The following is a 19,563-nucleotide window of genomic DNA, read 5'->3' as shown; positions in this document are numbered from 1 at the left end:
TTCTGATTTGTATCACAAAGATTGCAGTGCAGCTAGGAAACATACTTCAGTGAGTCACATCTTGGAAAAGAAAAAAGATAAATGGCTAAAAATGCAATAATGGTAGGTTATCAGGAAATAAACACTGAGCTAGCAGACTGTCATTCTACTTGAAACCACTTCTAGTCCATGTCTAGGATGTGTCTTCAACCACCCAAGTGAAAAATGACAGTTTTTACTCTTGATGACATTACATCCATAACAAAGCAAAAGATAACTGAATTAATTTTTCTGCTCTCCTGTATTCAGCTGACTAGGTGTATAGGGGCTGAGACTCCAGAAAGACAGGAATGCATCATTTCAGCCTCTGGCTGATCAATAACCCTTCACATTTACTGTCAGATCTCAGAATTCCTTGCAAACATAACGAAAATCTACCGCTGATTTAGTCTCCTAAAACAGATAGCATTATGCTAGCTTCCCCTGCTATGAAACTGGAGCTGAAAGGGTGTAATTCCCTACATACTGACAGGAGCAAAAGTGGCAAGGATGAGCATTAACAACTCTGTTGGTATCATGATACATCTATGGTGTTTTTATTTGTCCAGAGGTAAGTGTAACATATTCACATATAAACACCAAAGAAGAGAGAAAAGGCTGCAATAAGTCATGAAATGCAATTCATTTGTCAAAATGAAATCCCTTGTTGGGTTCAAAAATGTTTCCCCTCAGATTCTACCTTTTCACCTCATCCTTATTTTTTTGGCTGGGGTCAGAATGGTGTAGGAAGTCAGTCCAGTGCTTCTGTAAAGCAGAATTGTAGGCTATGTCCTGTGAGCCACTTACTGGCAGCGTTTGTCTCTGAATGTCTCCTGTTCTTTTAAACACATTCCCACAGATGGATCCTTACCTGAAGCAACCTTTTAAAATGTAATAAAAGAACAGCTGTTAGCTACATCCATTACATTTTCAAGTTTATTTTTCTACTCAAGGATAATACTGTCATCTCTTCAAAGTTGCTAGGAATTTATTTTGAAGCAGAAGTAAAAGGAAAGATATCCAACAAGTCATCTGATTTATTGCAGTAACCCTCTTTTATATGCAGTGTTAAAGTGATCATGTGCTTGGCTTTAGAAATGTTAAGTATTTCAATTCAGTGGAAAGGTTTAAAGGAATAAGTTATACACGTATGCTTTTCCAATTACATCAGTATGTTAAAAGAAGTTGTTTTTTTAAAAAGTGCTAAATCACTGTATAGTATGTGCAAGCTAAACCAAAAGTTTACTTCAGAGAGAATATTGAAAAGATGTATCCTCCAGGCTAGATAGCAAAAGCTTTGGCACTTATGAAATGGATCTGGAATGTTTCTACATGTAGGTGTGATTCAAAACAGTATACACACATTTCCAACAGCAAGATTTGTAATTCCTCACCATCCTACCAAAAATGCTAAAGGAGGCTGATAGTTTGTACACTACCTTGGCTGAGCCTGTGTGTTCACTGGTGCCAGACATCATTCCTAGTGTATTCAGCCTTTTACATGGATTTCAGGACTCCAAAGCCAAGAAGTCCCTAATGCTTTTGTAGAAAATGTTACTCTTGAGGAGTGTTGCATGCAGGACTTACACTTCTTTTTCTTCGTTCTTTTTTAAGATAGAAAGAGTTGTTTATCTCAATATGCTGTTTCCTTGTCTATTCATCTATTCATCTACTCCCCACACCCCAAAATAACTTTTTTGCTTGCTGGACAATTTGAAATTCATCTTGAAAGAAGTCTAGAGTCTAAAGGAGAATTATATCCTTGCACAAGTTCTTGAAAATCAGTGGGTAGAGACACAGCTTGGCATGCCCACAGAGGGAAAGGCAGACAAGATTCATCTGTTAGTCATTCAGTTTGGCCTCCGGAAAGTAAAGAATGTAAATCCAGAAGAAATCAAAATTCATTAGTTTTGCTGCTCACATAGCAACTTGGACAATCCATTTGGGTGATGCAGTAAAGGAACCATTCGGGATCCAGTCCTGCTCCTTCATTACTGAGGCAGGAAGAGAGCCTCAGTGGAAATACACCGAGAAAACAGTTTAGAAACTCACTCTGACATTCTTCTCTGACACTACATCTACGAAACATCAATTTGCTTGTTGCTTTTTTTGGTGTGTGTGGGTTGTTTAAGTGTCACAGGACAGTTACATGTTGCAGAATAATGAATTATTCTTTAGCAAACATCTGCTTTTTGGGGCTATCCCTCGAGGAACCGGTTTAAACTAAGTGATACCAAAAAGCAACAGTCAATTCATTGCTCAATTTTAGCAAGCAGGCCATTCCAGGGTGACGTGCACAGCAAAATAAATGAGTTGAACTACATCACCGTTATTGCCCTAACTTATTGCGTAAAATCATGCCAGAATTGTCCTGTTGCTGGACTATAGCATTTGGGGTGAGATCTAAAGCTAACTGCCATTAGCAAAGCTGACATTTTTTGGTTAGACACAAGACTGAGCTAAGGAGAGGTGGTGAAGTGAATTAGGTACAGACTGGCCTTAAGGAAAGAAGCTGTAGGAATAGCCTAGTTTGGAAACTTCTTTACCGAAAGGGTTGTTAGACACTGGAACAGGCTGCCCAGGGAAGTGGTGGAGTCACCATCCCTGGAAGTCTTTAAAAGATGTTTAGATGTAGAGCTCAGGGATATGGTTTAGTGGGGACTGTTAGTGTTAGGTTAGAGGTTGGACTCGATGATCTTGAGGTCTCTTCCAACCTAGAAATTCTGTGATTCTGTGAAAAACAAAGAAACCAGCAAAGAATAGGAGTTCATTTTCCATTTTGAAATTGCCTTTTGCTAGCATCATTGGCTTATGGGCTAGGTTAATGTTTTAGACACAGGTGTTGCCACTCAGTGAGGCAGGCTTAGCAGGGTAGCTGCATGAAACAACAGCTTACCACAGGACAGGTAGCACTGAGTACAGCGCATTCAATGTACCCACCACTCTTGTTATTATGCTGAGGTAGCTGCGCTTCTGGACAGCTTCCCTTCCTCTGCATCATCTCCATTCAACAACTTGCCTCAGCAGCACATGTGCCTCACTCAGTTGGTTAGGGAGAACAGTAACTATTCAGATCCTCTTAATTACGCATGTTCTTCTAGAGTGCACGCGCTAACTTCTGGTCCTTATGATTGCTCATTCATCTTCAGCAAATACTCCACACACAAGGTTCTTGGAATATTTTTCCCTACCCTCACCACAGAACATAAGGAACATATGTTGCCTGAGTACAAGTCAGATGTTAAAACAAACACAGAATTTGAGGAAGGAGAACAGTCTCATATTTTGCCTTTCTAAAGGCAGAATTAGTCCTTCCCATTGCTCATTTGTTTTTCCCCCCTCCTCAAACTCCCATTTAGTAACACAGGATACTCTTAAAGACAACTTAAAGCACCTCAGAATTTGAATGAACCAGATGAGAGCAACCATCCTTCTAGGCTACAGATATCCCACTGAAATGAAAACAGATGTTAATATCACGCCAATGTCCAGCAAGATAAATATATATTAAATTTACTTGATGGAAGAGGTAAAGAAATCATTGCTCTTCCGCTAAACAAAGACTTGGCAGGCAGAAAAGCACTATACAGGTAGTAGGAACCTGGAAGTTTGCCACATATTTTACTGTATTACTACTGTTAAAATATCAGGTTCTATGATAACGTTTCTTCTTCACTTCCACTCGTACAGTTTAGGGATTAAGCAAAATGAATAACAGAATGCCTTATAAAATAACAGGACATGCTTAGAAACATTGAAGTCCAACATTTTGAAGATCAGTAATTGTCATAGTTTCACCAGAGTACAGGAAAAAGATGGTACAGAGAGAGCTTCACGCTGCCATAAGCAGTGTTGCCTCATAGAGCAATACATACCTTTCCCTTTAACACAAAGCCAGAGTCCCTTCTGTCTTGCCTTTGGAGTTCAGAATCTCTAAACTACATCCACTGCAAGCATATTCCAGACTCTGTAATTTTCAAATACTTCTACTAAGTCCTCACACTTTTACTGAAGTATGAAAGCCGTCCTCTTGGGGTCTATTTTTCCACTCTGCCTTCAGCCAACAATCCAACTTTCAAAAGGAGCTTTGCCTAAGGTGAACAGTCAGGCACAGACACATTTCACAGTATCCACAACTGCTGTACCACCTGAGGTTATTTTCAAGAATGCAATCTCAGGCCAGGCAGCCCTATTAAGAGGACACAAAATAGAAGCCGGGGACTATGGCCTTTAAACTCTTTAAAAAATAGAAACATCACAGTTACAAGTGTTTTATTCCTCATCACAGTATTTGCTGTTATTAAACCCAAAGCAGAAAAGGAAGGGGACAGATGCACCACATCAATGCATTTCTAGAGTCCTTGGTACAACATGTCTCTTCTTGCTTTTTATAACCCTTTAAAACATGGGCAACACTCAGTAAATTACTTGACCCATAGGTGCTGACAAAAGGGACCCTCAGAGTAAAAACACAAGCTACTTTTCTTCCCATCCCCAAAATAAACACAGAAAATAAGCATAACAGCAAGCTCTACATCCTCTACAGCTATCTGCTGGTGATCTTTGTGAAGCTGACATGCCATCAAAATTTATAAAGCCATTAATAATTTTCAAAGCTATTCTTTAACCCCCTCAGAAACTATTGCATTTGGGTTACAGTTAGTCCATATCTTTCAGGTTTTTTTCCAGCCTTCCTGAAACATGAGGGTCATTGGCAGATTTACTAAATGAAGTGTAAAAATCTAACATGATCCACTGATTCGAGGAGATGGGGACTTAAGTAACACCATTGCAACATCTCTGCCTCTGTTCTGTTAATGGATACAAGATGATGAAGAATTATATGTATACATGGTATAGAAAACTGGCAAATGAATTCAGAAATTGTTAAATGCACCTGCAACACACATACACAAAAAAGTAATCCAGAGAACTTTTTAGGGGCCTAGAGATGCACAAGAAACAAGGGCAGAGAGTCAACTAATAACATTTTTACTAACAGAAAATAACTTCAGATAATTTTTAAGACATGTTTAAATTCAAGCAAGTATATTTGATTTTTCACCTCCTTTCAGTCATACACATTTAAGTTCCTTGGATCTAGAAAAGTTCATTTCATAGGCACAGAGATACAGTATACACATCCAAGTATTAGAAGAAAAATCTTTCCTCAGAGAGCATTTATTTTTCTTCCAAATTGTGGTATTGAAGAAAATGCTATCGGCACAAATCTTTATAACTCATTATTACTTCTTCCCCCTAAACAATTACATTTTAACAACAATACAAGCCAACTTCAAAAGCCTCAGTATTCCTTCTGCTTCAGAAACTTTTACTCAATGTCTCCTTGAGAGCACTAGGGAAAAAAAAAAAAGTATAAAAAGCATAGCAAGAATCAAAAACACTTACCACTTGGAAGAAGGAGAAGAGAAGCAAAACTGCAGCCAGCTCCAAAACAGTCCCTCTAGGGTTGTATCTGCTTGGCTATACCAATAATGATGAGAAAGCCACAAAAAAAAAAAAAAAAAAAAATATATATATATATATACACATATATAACGGGAGAGAAAAAAAAAAACTTACTACAGTCTTGCCAGCTCTTCAGTTACATGGTATTTTTCATTAAGAGCTAGATGTCCTCAAGAGACTATATGATTTTTACCATTTTAATTTGGAAATATAGAAGTCCACAATTAGACTTCTTCCACAATGACAAATACGTGCACTACCAAAGAAAGCAGCAAGCAACCACATCTCCTAGATAAAAACATACATTTCTATACAAATGGAAACACACACAAAAAATAAAAAATAAACCTTCTGCTTTCAGCTTCTGAATCATTTGTAACGACAGAGAGATGGCAATAATCAACCATAGAAAAACAGCTGAGGGAAAGGCTAAGTGAGACCAGGTGCACCTTATTTCAGAGGCTTAGGTCTGCAGGGAAGGAGTTAGCAAGTGTTTTGTATCACCACAATACCTTGTTGAGATTTCTAGAATGTGCAAGTTTCTTCCTGCATCTTTGTTTTTTGTGGCTTCTTTTGTTATTACATTCACTATCAAGAACAATTTTGAGTGTTTTTCAGGTGCTTTTTTTCCAAAGGCAAACTTTGGAATCTGAATGAAGTAAGATATTAGTGCTACATATTCCCATCCCCACACTCCTATGCTAAGGATATGTTTGAATTCTGGAAGCTAGTCACACTCATGTGAATTCATTTTTTTCATACTGAAAAGTCATGAACCTCTCTGATGGCTTCAGACATGAAACCTGAAGTCAAGCCTTCCCTTCCATCAAGCATTATTTCTCCCATAATAACTCAAGAGCAAAGTTTGTTGCTCAGTGCCATTCCATGTAATAATTAATCCAGACCTGATCTTATAAACATTGGCCCCTGTACATTCTACCTCAGGTGCTGTTTGGTTTGGGAAGAGCTGATCCCAGTACGTACAGGTATTAGTGATTTGCTTACAGTCTACAGTCTCCTCTGAAGCCAGTCAGAATGAAAAATACCTGCAAGACAAACTAGCTTTATCCACGCATAGGTATCACCATTCATAAAGTATTACTATTCATGTCATCATAGTAAATCAAGTTGTGCCGAGGGAGGTTTAGGTTGGAAATGAGGAGACATTTCTTCTCAGAAAGAGCAGTCAGGCATTGGAACAGGTTGCCCAGGGAGGTGATGGCGTCACCATCCCTGGGGGTTTTCAAGGAAAGGTTGGACCTGGTCCTGAGGGACATGGTCTAGTGGGTGACATTGCTGGTAGGGGGATGGTTGGACCAGGTGATCTTGGAGATCTTTTGCAACCCTAATGGTTCTAGGATTCTATGATGAACATATCTTAGACATTCAGCTTACTTGCATGCATGTAATAGAAACTCTGTAGCTTGGTGTAACATCTAGTCCCCAACCGTAGCACATAAAAAATGATTTTTTAATCCATACATGGCCACAAAATGCTGAGCAGCAATACTTTCTCAAGTCCCTAGAAAGATTCTGATGCTCACAGCTTCTGCAAAGAAGGTTGCTTATTAGATGCCAAGCTTTAAGCACTGACATTTGGAAAATGTTGGCCAAAGCTTCTTGCTTAAGCTCTAGGGATCTTGTTGAAGGAGTTCATAAACATGAAGCAAACAAGCAGTCATTGTGTGGGCTGAAGAACAGCACTGTTTGAGATGCACACAAAAGGAGCATTTTGATTAAAGGATGCGATACCAAGTCAACATTAGCGTGAGGTTGCTGAGAGGAGGCCACCAGATGACTGATAAATGCAAATGCACCCATAGCAGATGTTTCTCATTTCTGTGTGTTATTGCTTAAATATCATGAGTTTTCTTTTGCCCAATACATGGCTTAAAACATCCAAAGTCCTTTACAACATACCTCAGGGCTCAAATAATGCATTGCCTTTTTCCCAACATGATAGGCAGCACTGTAAATAATGAAACAGGACATTTTTAGAAGAGTTGTTAGAAAAGGCCCAGATGCTTTAAATGTACCCTACTAACTTGAAATTTGACCCTTTTCTTTCTCTTCTGTAGCAAATGGTTCTTCCCTTCTAATTATTTTAGGCATCATTCTGGCAAAAGCAGAGATTTCCCTTTACCCATCATAGCTTTCACCATTTTTTTTAACTTAAGATGGTATTTTTCTGCTGTCTGATCTCCATAACTCATGACCATTTGCCACAATCTTGACAACAGCAATAAAAAAAATGTTTGCAGTTGTTAAACACAAGGTTATGTTTACAGGGGTCTTTAACAATCTTTTCTTTTTTTAGTTGCAACTTATTTTTCATTTGAACAATCAGTGATAATTAATAAAACCGATTTCCATTTTTTGTTCTTGCAGTCAGTCATCACACCTTGTGGGCACATTGCTTTAACTGCGTCAAGTTTCCCACGTATCAAGTGACTGGAATATGTATTTTCAAAGGAGGCAGTGATTTAGAATATTTGGCTTCCTAAGTGCCCAAATGGAGACCATGCAGCAAGGCTGGCCCTTCATCAAGTGCTGACTACCCAGCTCTGAGTATAAGATCGCTTCAAAATGTCTCAAACTGAGCATTAGGCTGTTTTCAAAACTTAGGCAAAAGTTGTCATCGTTTCTATCAGATATAATAGTGGAGTTAGTGTTTAAAAAAAAAAAAAAAAAAAAAAAAACATTAAGGGAGATAAGACAAATATTCACGGCTTCTAAAAAGCAGGTTGCAACTTTCTGTTTGTGACAGCATCATCGATATTGACTGCTTTGGAAGTTACAGCACTCTAGGATCACTAATAAAATGCTGAAATCATAATCATACAAAATCCTCTTCTTTTTTTTTCTGTTGATTTAAACTGGAGGAAGAGGAATAGAAGAAATCAATAACATATGAGCAAAATTATCTTTAAATGGAGTGTTTAAAAATGTTTCCATCAGGCATCAGCAGACGGGTCTTTACATGAAAGCCAAGTATTAAATGGCATCTATTTTAAGTTTTGCATTCCAAGAGAGAAAACATGAGCCAGATAAGTTAGTCTGTGTTGACATGTAAAGTACATCACTCCCATTAAAAGGGCGGGCAGACGTGGATCTAAATGACCCAAAAGATTCTCTGTGACTCAACTGAATACCAGAGAACAGAAGCGTAAATGAATTCGACCATTGGTAATTCAATTGTAGACATTGCACCTCTGAATCAGCCTGTATGTAAACTTCCACTAGACAAAAAACACCTGGAAAAGCTCAGCTAAGAGGGCTTGATTCTTTGACAGCTTTGGATGACAGCCTGCATAAACAGAGAGACAAGAGAGACATTGTCCTCTCTATTTTTTATTTTTTTTAAACTACAGCATTGTTTTTAAGATCACTTCCAAAAGCCTGAAAGACTGAATTTATAATTACAGAGCCCTTTCTACAGGCACACCACATACTTACATGCATAGTGTTTTCAATATATGCTTGATATTTCCAGCATCCTTCACTCCAAATAGTGCTGTTTTTCTTTCAGAGTTTATACTTCATTTTCCCCTGAAAGCTCTAAAATTAAAAATTTTGCACACCCAAAAACTTCACTCCTCGGCTATTAATCTCATGTATGATATCACTTCCTTTTGTTGTTTATAAGCAAGAAGGTTGTTCAGAAACGTCCCAGATTTGTGTACTCTAAGTGAATTAAAAATAATAATTTAATCTTTATACAAAATAATTAGAAAATGAACATGATGTCAAACTACAACTGCTTTCAGTAGCAATGACAGTAACTGATTAACTTCGGTCTGCTTAACAACGCTGTTTAAATTCTTCCTGCCTCCCCCTAAAGTCAATTATTTTAAAACTCAAGAGATTTCTCTTATGCACATCTGCGAATTCAATGTCAGTTCCAGGCTCACATTTTGGTGGTGAATCAAGCTGGCCTCAAATCACCCAACAAGAGGCCAGCTTTTACGAGACAAACAAATTGAGGTGACTTAATACTAGTGGGGTTTAAGTGACTGATATCTGGCATATTTACTTGCTTTCACCATCCTTTTTCCACCTCTAATGAATCAAACATATTACTACATACTGTTGACAAATTGAAGATGATAGGAGAGAGCAGATGAGATAGACATTAACAATTTTAAACCAAGGGTGCACGGCTTCAGTCCCTAGCACCTGACACCACCAGTTCTTCAAAGGGAAGCCTTCATTTTTTGGAAGATTTAAACCTTAGTTCAGAAGACACTGAACTAAGGTTTAAGACTTTTCTTCTCACTTAAACTCAGTTCATGGGAAGCTAAGCACAGAATAACTATTCCAAATTACTGCAACGTCAACATTAACTATACTTTAGAATTACTTAATGTTATTAGTTATCAATATATAGCCTCTTTTTATGAATGTTGGTAACTGATGTATATATATATATATGCAATTGTTTACCCACACTTTATATTAAACATAAGGCTTGATTCACCTTTTTAGTACAGATTTGAACAGTACCAAAAAAGCCAATTTTATTTAACGGTCATGTGAGCTAAGCCAAGTTACTACATTAAATATGAATTGATATGAACTGGATTTTTTGCACTGAGTGGGAATGATGTTGGGTGCCAGCATCTCTGAGCAAAGAGACACTTGGATCCACACAGAGTTGAGCAATAACAAGCCTGGAGACCAAAAGCCTGGCACTACAAGTGACTTGCTGGGAAACTTCAGGGAAATGATTCTTTCTATTTTCCTTTGCTTTCCTGTTTTCCTGGTAATAACAAAAATTAGTCAAACTTTCTCTAGAAAGTCTTGTGGCTGTAAGCTACTGGTTCTTTGTATTACTTCAAAATCGAATGTGATAAGCACTTGATTTTGTTGAGAACAGAGACATCATTTCATTTTCTCCAGCTGTGGTTTTTCAGCATGTTCCCATGTCATACAGCTAGTATTCCTTCCAGTGGTTATTTCCACCTTTACACAGTTTTGTTCCAGTGCTGTTGGCTCACAGTTTTTCAGGCCTGATCTTGTGCCTCTTGCTCACAGGGGGCTGTATGCATCAGTCCTTAAGTTCTTTCATGAGAGTCACTGAGACAAATCAATAATCAAAGAATTGCTCAGACTGGGAGATGTGACAGCATCCATGTGTAGGGGACAGAAATGCAGAACATCAGGCAGATCACTAGGCCTGATAGGGATAATCTCCCCCTGTCATTTTGTAATACTTTTTGGGAAGGATGTTCTTCCTACCTTTGGATGTGAGAATTCCTGTCTTTTCCTTGAGAGATTCCAAGTTTTGTCTTCTTGCTCCATTACTCTGTCCCTTTCTTTTCTTTTTCTCTCAGGTGGATGCAGATGTTTTTTTAGCACTCTTCTCTACATTGCTTCTTAGCCAACTGTGTCCTTCAGCTTCTATGATAATTTTTTAACTTAGTAAGTATCCTTATTCACCCTTTATTCTCACCGTCCTTCTGGACATAGCTTCACTTCCATTGCATAGGCCACAGAACACTAAATGTGTTCCTGCTTTTACTACATAGCAACCACAATGCCCTTTTCCTTGGCAGTCTGACTGATGACTTCTTGTTGCAACATAACCAGATGCTGGAGACAGATGGAAGAATAGACCACATCAAATTACCCTACAGGACAGATATCTTGCATGCTTGCAAATACAGTGTGCACATCCTTTGAGTCTCCTGACCAAATTTCTTGAAGATGTTTTTGAAAAAAGTGCAGTGTCATTGGTAGCAAGAACTAATGCCAAAGCACGTCAGTTCAAATATCTCAGAAGACTAGCAGTAGATGCTAGAAGCTCTAAACCCAATAATTATCATAGCATGAGAAAATCAATAGATCTTCCCAATAGCTTCTTAAGAGTTGTCTGGTTTGTCTCTTCTAGAAGCCCTGTTTACCAGAGGTTTTCAACTTAGTAGGCTGCAGTTCGATGTAAGTCCCAATGTGTGCCATGAAAATACAGTGTAAGTTATACAGATAACCTTCTGCTGTAAAGAGAGACTTAGAATACCACAGAATGCTTTCTTGCTCACGAAGAGCACAGTATTTCCTACTGATACAATTTTATGTGGTGAAAAGAAGCCAGAGGACTATTTCAAACTGAATCGCAGCCATTTCTGCTGAGAAAGCCACAGCTGCCTCAGAGCTGTTAACAAAGAGGTCTGCTTTGAAGAGCTGCTGCAAGTTTATTTGCTCTGCAAGAGTAAACCTTCAGTTCTGATTTTATTATTTTTTTTGAAACATTCTTTCAATAGTTTAGCCTGGGTTTTGCACAACCTTTTCAGAATTAAGCACCCTGCCAGACTGCTGCCAACAAAGGTTGCTTAATTCCTCAGTAAAGGGTAAGTCTTGTTATTTAAATAAAGTAGCTACTGTAGTAGATTTGCAGATATGTTAAGAGTATTACAGGATCTAGAGGTAGATTTAGGAAGCAAATAGTATAAAGAAGGAAAAAATTAAACAGTGTACTTATTGAAACTTAAAAGATATTATGACATGTGACATGATTGCATCAGATATGAGCAGGTGGAACTGTGCTACCTGTACATCTAACGTAATGCCTGTCGCAAAGTGACACCCGATGATAGCTACACTTTGCCTTTACAACAGGGTCACCTTCTAAAACCTCACACACACACAGAGCGACATGAGGGGAGGAGTACAGAAGCTACAGGGTCCTTATGTTCCTTTTCATGCGCTGCAAAACACCACACTATGTTTTCCCAGGCACTAGCAGATTGCCCACAACCTTTTTTCATCAGCATCCGAAGCTGGAGTGGCATATTCTTGTGCCACACATTCAGTGTGATGGGACAGCAGCTCCTGTATGTCCTGAGGAATCCCAGCAGCAAAGGACACAGGTCAGGAGGTCTCCCTTGTGCTCCTGGTTGAAGTGCAGTTTCTAGAGATCTAATCCAGAGCAGGTACTGATTAGTGCACAAAAAAAACAGTAAAAAAAAAAAGTCCTAAGGAGCATGATCAGTATGACAAAGATCACCTCCCTGAATAAAATACCTGAAAACTATCACTGGAAATCACCAAAGTGCAGTTGTGTATAAGGACTGAGCAGCCATTGTAAGTGCCCCTGAATATCCAAGGGCTGCTTACACCTACGTGGTCCTAACCACGTGAGGTCTACATGCAAGGAGTCGCATGACTCCCACCTGAACCTTTCAGCCTGGTAGTTTTGATGGAAGACCATTAAGTTTTGCCAGGGTGTGAGTTACACCATGCCAAAGCAAACAGAGGGTCTTCTGCAGGCAGCAGGGGTAGGAACAGCTCAGTAATGCCTTCTTGTTGGTTTTCTTGTCCATGGTTCAGTGTTATAGCGGATTAGCTGCCTAATGCTGCGGGTAAATGGCTCAGTGTGAATGGTCTGAAACAAGGTGTCAGGCTCTTGTCCAGGCTTTGCATAAATGCCTCACTTGTGTCTGTCTGTGGAACCAGTGATATATGCTCTGGAAGCACACCACCAGTCTGAATTTTTCAAACTAGTGAAAGTTCAGCTGTCAGACCAGCCTCTCCAAGTACCCTGGGATTTTACTGGAAAAAAATACTTCAACAGAAACATTCACTCAGCGTACTCAAAAACCTACATGCAAATTTTCTCCCTTTAGAGAATAAGCAGGGATGCTTTAGCAGACTCAGCTGCAAAAATATGATTGGCAGGTGATTAAAATCTTCAACTTTTTGATAAACTTTCAAAAAAAAAAAGTAGATGCTAACAAAAGCATACAAAAACACAGAAGAAGAAAGTGAAACTGTGTAAAATGCATAAGCAAAAACCAGAGCTGGATCTCCTCAGAGCTTGCTTTGGATAAATTATTACTGATCTCTGTTGAAGCCCTTTGATTTGCATGACTTTAAAGAAGAGTCAAGTAAATTATTTACTGCATACAGTGAATGCACAGGAATCCTTTCTCCTCCCCAGATTTTGGGCAGTGTCCTACCACTAGATATGATAAACCATCTAAGCATTGAAAAGTGCCTTTCACCAACCACCAATGCCATTGAATGGTCTGTTTTATGACTTTTGTGTGGGATGACAACTCTGGAAACAAACAATTTTTAGCTCAAGCTGTTATCAGTCTGATTTTTTCTACTGGGTATTTACTATGTCAATTATATTCCTTTGGTACCTCAGCTTTCCAGTTATTCGACATTATGGAGAGCTGCCTGAATATAAAATTTTCACAAACTATGCAAGACCTCATAGATACACACATAAATCATTAATCATTGTAGGGGAATTTCTGGCCTGTTTGAAGTCAATGGCAAAACTTCTCTCAATTTCAGCAAAGACTGGATTTCACCTCTCTATTTGTCTAGAAGGTGCCATTGCCTTAACGCCAACTGTCAGCAGGTGTCTTTGCTGGCAGTTCCAAATATCATTTTCCTTATTATCCAATATATTAAAAATGTGTTTTCTGCTGGCTCACACTGACCTTTCAGATCAAGGTGGGGGTTGCGGCATTTGCCCAAATGAGATTGCACACTGCTGGAATGAGTTCCCAGCTCCACTCCAGGCTCTCACTCTGTCCCTTAGTGGCTTTGGAGCTAACAGACTCATAAATCAAAGCTTATTTGGAGTTTACATGGCCCAAGACTTGAAAGAAAAGAAAAAACTTAACATGGGTAGATCTTCCAAAGCACCCCGCCAATTAGAACTATTGTTTATGTCATCAAGCTTCTAATTTGGTGAACTGTCCAATGCTGTGCTGCTTCTAGTACGTTTCCAGGCTGGCGTGTTGAAAATGTGAGCAAATCATCTGGGTATAGAAATAATAATGCTAACATTTTTTTTGGACTTCTAGTGCAGCTTTCAACCCTAGAACTTTAAATAACTACACATGTTAATTAAGTTCTTCCAGCTTCTGCTGTGAGGTAAATAACTGTTATTATCATCATTTTTCAGATAGAAGAACATTAGCACAGAGCTGTTAAAAGGCTTGCCCACTGGCTGATACAATGTCCGTGGGAAGTGGATCCTTCATCTAACAACTATTTTCGTGTGTTTTTAAGTTGCCTAAGATTAGCTGACTACATATCTCTACAAGTTCTCCCCAATTTACTCCTATCTTTCTTTTTTTCGATCTCAGAATAAGATCTACCATATAGGTGATAAACGGATTCTTAAAATCATCCCGTTTCCCATCTACGGATTCTTAAAATCATCCCGTTTCCCATCTTCTGGTAGTGAAATTTGTGCCCACTCAACTAGTGACCTGTGCAAGAATTCATATATCTAAGTAATACAGGTTTCATCTTTGGGAAAAAGCAACCTGCAGAGTTGTCTTTCTATCTTTCTCCAAATAAATGTTCATTTTCGAATAGGAGAAGATTCAGTTTCTCTTGTCATTTCTGGGAGTCAAAGCATATCTAATTCTCCTCATCCTTTGTTAGACTCATCTCACTGTATACAGAAATGTTATGCTTCTTTCCCAACTAAAAGATCACCTGGGAATAGTGACATAAAAGTAGGATGTTAATAGATGTGGGATTCTGATACTAGCTTTGATCTCTAACAGTTATATCCATCAGTCACATTTGCAATCTGACCCATCTTACCTCACCAGACCTCATCCTATTCAAGTTAGGTTTTATATTAAAATAACCATATCTTTTGTTTTACTGTTATCATAACCAAATGTTTTAAACTCTCAAGTATCTACTCAAGCAGCCAGCTATCCTGCTAAAATTTGAAATATCTTTTTAATATTTGCCAGACAAAACTTATCCCAGTCAACCTTGTACTGTTATTGGCTAAGAAAGTAAAGGCATTAACCAGCTGCTGTGGAAGATAAGCTGTTTTATATTTTCATTTGTATTCGTCAGTTTTTAAGGGAAAAAAGGGCTGGTATTTTTCCAGTTTCCCAAAGCCAAAGATTCTGTTTAATTCTGTGCTCCCACACAGGTTTAGACTACCACTTCCGAACATGGTATCAGGGGTCATTCCATACAAAATAAATAATAATTGTTAAGTCCCTAGGAATTGCCTATCTCCCCATGACTTGGATACCAGAGAAGGTATTTGACTGTTAAATTTTCAATAGTTTAAGCCACAGAAAAAGAGGTCAGAGTTATTTTCTACAACACGTAACATCTAAATTATTTTCTACTATGAATACCACGTAAATTATTTAAAGGTGATGGTAGGTCCATCCTGGAAGTAATAATGGTATAGATCACTTTGACTGTGGTATCACTGAAGAATGGCGGAACCTACCCAGCAAATGGTTTTATAATTGACATAACACACAATTTCAAATGAATTCAGACTAAAATACTAGGGATAAAATAAAGAAGTGTTAACTGTTGATGTTGTTCTCCCGCATGCAAGCACATTTGTTTTTACTACTGACTACAATGCAAACTCCAGAGCAGAGAAGTTCTATCACTGCGTTTGGGTAGCATCAGTGAACTGGTTCTTAATTAATCTGAAGTTACACATCCGATTTATACTTGAGAAGATTATTTCCAGTCTGCTGGCCAGGCCATTGCCTGCGTCTTACAATCCATCTTTATTCAGGATCTAAACTTTCGACACTCCTTCGTAATTTTCAGAAGCATTAGGATTATGATTAGAAACATTCTTATTACCAAAATCTTTCCACTCAGATCAGAAGAGATATTTTTCCCTAGCATTAGTACATCTTCGTATCCTCTATAGAATGGTCTCAGGAATCCATCAATGCCTGGACTCCTGCTGCTTTTTAGAGCTGACTTGTTTCCAGAATCTTAGTTATGTTTCCATCCACATGTTCTTTCTGTTCCTACACTGTCTGTAGGAGTTCAGCTAAGTCAAAGTTCTTAGTGTATTTTGCAGTGCTTGTCCTGTCTCTTCTTAAATAAATATTTGTGGAAATTCTTAAATACTTGTTTTAGAGTCATTAGTTAATGTCTTCATCTTTACCAGCCCATTGTATTAGTTAAATATATTCATACTATATATTAAATATGTGGTATTTGAAATGTTTGTTTCATTACTCATGCATGACAGATCCGAGCTCCATTTCTGTCTTGCCATACACTTTGCCTTGTAACTGCTGCGTCTTTAACGCCTTGAACTTGTGCAGTGGTGCAGCTTGGACTCTAGCACAGCCTCACCTATAAATACCATCTCTATACACACATTACATGATGAAATTTTGGAAGAGAAATCAGAGGCATTGCAGAAACATGGTGTGTACTATAAGTTCTAGTTAGCTAATGACATTGTGAAGATACAAATAATCCTGTGCTTGGAAAAGCGTAGACTGTGCTTTCTGGGGCTAGGGAGGTGAGAGGCAAGAGGATGTGAGATCTGGCTAAGATGACAGGACACCTCAAGAGGAACAAAGTTTAAGAGATGGGATGTGTCAGTTCCCTCAAACGTGAGCAGTGTTTGTGCTGCTGGTCCTGGATGAGGCCTCATATTCCTGCAGAAAGGAAGGCTGACCTGCTGATGCAGGCAAGGAATGCCTCCTTCTCACGTCCCACGTCTTTTACACTTCTCCAGACCAATTTTGGACGGAGGATTTGGCCTCTCTGTGCTTCAATTACCAGCAAAATGGGAGCAGGGTCTCCTCCCCACCTCACAAGGTACTGTGAAGATAAACATCTGAATATTTAGGTACTACTGTAATGGTGACCAAATTATCCACTGGCATGAGTTTATTCTGTACAATATTAGCATGGAGAGGAATTCTCCTGCTTGCCTGTAATGGGAAACTCCTAAAATCTTGCCATAAAAGGAGTGGACAACAAACAGCTGGAATCCCAAGGGGGATGAGGGGAAGGTTGTACTTTGCAGTCCACAGAGGCATTTTACTTACAAGGGTGGCATTTTGAACATATTCTCAGTACTTTTTCCTCAATAAGCCTAAAAGCATTTCACTTTTGATGAAACACAATAATATAACATATGTACTTTTTGATTAATAACAGTAGACTTGATCAATAATAGTTCCTTGTCATTTCCTCATCCCAACCTGAGTGGGAAATACACATCTGCTTGAGAAGTATTTGGTTTGGTTTTAACTTAGTGAAAGAATGATGTCAAATAAAATAAAAATATGCTTTTCTGTAATTGGTATTTTGCTGTCTGTTAACTATGGGGAGTATTTCCGTCAGTTTAATTTAAGACCCTGATTCAGCAAAGGAATTGATCTTGCACGTAACCCAGTTTCCATGAGTACCCCCACTCAGTGACTCTCAAAAATAAATAAGATGCATGTTTAGTTACTTTATCAACTCAGCTCCCTAGAGGGCTGAAAAAAAAAAAAAAAGCTTTTCCTTTACTTTGTGATGTGAAATTCTGTAACATTACCATAGAAACTGTTAGGAAAGTTCATCTCCTTTAAGCCTTGCCCATTTGCCAAAGATGGACAACGTCCAACATTCAGTTATTTGGGTATCAGCAATGGAGGACAGAGTTTACTTGCTTGCGTGTTTGTTTCTGTCCATACACAGTACTCAGATGACAGCCAAGGCTCTTCTCTGTTCTGATATTTCATAATGATTGGATTTATGATATTTAGGACAACTTTATATTACTCAGAGGTTAGCATAGTACTTACGGCTACAGCTCAGCCTTTTACGGTAAACTACATGAAAAGATGTAGTGTGGTTCAGGTGGTTCAGCCAAAGAAACAAACCAAGCAGCAAGAATTGGCTAGGGCCAACCAGGGCAAGGTAAATGACCTGCTCCTGTGCTAAGTAGAGCATGCTGGTCATTGCACACCGTACTACCAAGTTATGTGTTCTGACTTTTTATTACGTTACATCAAAAATGTACGTTTCACTTCACTTTTCTTTATAACATGAGATTAATCTGATAAAAAATCCAGAATGGATAAAGAATTGGTTTGTTGAGATTGGCAGCAGTAACAAACTGGAAAGTTTACTTTTCTATTTTCTTTTCTTTTTTTAAAAAGGCATGCATAAATAACCTGCCTAAAATTATCCCATGCCCTTTATACCTAACGTTTCCTTTTACAGGTACCTCTCCCAGAAATAGCTAGTCTTGGCTGGCAGTAGCAAATCTTAGCATGTATTAGTTAGAATCAGGAAAAATTTCAAGAAAGAAATTCAGTAGTCTTAACAGAGCTTAGATTTCATCATAAATTTGAAATTCTGTCCAAGTTCATGGTGTAGAAACATACCAGAGAGAAAAACACAGTGATACTTAATTCTGTCCTGGAGGCCTGGCAAAATTTCAGTCTGGACCAATAATATCTCCCCATAATCTCCTTGGCACTTCCAGCCTACTCTGTAATTGCAGTTCAGCGTGCTCCTACAGACCTCTTCTGGGGAGGTGGTTTTGTAGGAATTGCTTTGGCTGAAAACCTGGGAAACTTATCACAGTTACAAACCACTATTAACCAAAAGCACATCTTGTGATATTCCCCGTATCACTAAAGTCACCTGCTGTAACCCAGTATCTACATTTACCTCAACGCAAGTGGCTCACAGCCTGCCTGGCAAGCATAAACCAAACCACTCCATTTTCATGGGCTAAATGAAGTGCAACATCTATACCTATTTGCATGCAAGTTGCAATTGCAGACCAATAGCCTGTAAAAGCTTAATCACAAGAATAGTTACTGATATTGGATGATAAGAAATGTGTCCTGTACCTGCAGAACAACTCTGAAAGACTGCATTAATTAAGAAGGTAGAAAAATTCCTTAGGCAAATTAAAAATGGAGAAAATCGAGACTGTGCTTTCATTGGCTTAAGGTAACACTTTTACAGCTAGATATTCAAAGCATTGTGCTGGTTCCTTATTATTTAGCCATGTATTTCTTTCAGTACAGTCTGTGGAAATTGTCTGGATAAGACCACCCATTTAGTTCTTAAATTTTAATCCTTAATCTTTCGTGTTGATTTTCCATGAATCGCGTGTTCGGTTTCCGTGTTTAAACTCTCCTGCACAGCAGGAGAAGGTGGCACAAAAGCAGCCCGGCCCCGCGCTGGTATGCACCGTGAGCAGCTCCTTGTGTTAGCACATGGGGGAAGGACAGATCTGGAGGGCAGCGGGCAGGAGCAGGGCCCCCACTTGTAGCTGGAAGAGCAAACAAGCGCCATGAA

General features: G+C 38.7%; 1 protein-coding gene and 1 long non-coding RNA gene across 3 annotated transcripts in view; one reads left to right on the top strand and one right to left on the bottom strand.

The window, feature by feature from the left end:
• LOC110353218 (uncharacterized) overlaps window positions 1-5,828 on the bottom strand; it is a 234,280-nt gene extending 228,452 nt beyond the window's left edge. The window contains exons 1-2 of the long non-coding RNA XR_005267213.2: window positions 5,681-5,828; window positions 5,428-5,502 (exon numbers count right to left, since the gene is read on the bottom strand). This is a non-coding gene — a long non-coding RNA (uncharacterized lncRNA). The remainder of the gene's footprint in view (window positions 1-5,427; window positions 5,503-5,680) is intronic.
• Window positions 1-19,563, top strand: part of COL8A1 (collagen type VIII alpha 1 chain) — an 85,992-nt gene that overhangs the window by 31,672 nt on the left and 34,757 nt on the right. The gene's annotated exons all lie outside the window — the stretch shown is intronic.

The sequence above is a fragment of the Anas platyrhynchos genome, chromosome 1, assembly GCF_047663525.1.
Source record: "Anas platyrhynchos isolate ZD024472 breed Pekin duck chromosome 1, IASCAAS_PekinDuck_T2T, whole genome shotgun sequence".
Classification (NCBI taxonomy): domain Eukaryota; kingdom Metazoa; phylum Chordata; class Aves; order Anseriformes; family Anatidae; genus Anas; species Anas platyrhynchos.
Note: the sequence above shows the minus strand (reverse complement) of the source record. Positions and strands in the feature narration are given on the sequence as shown.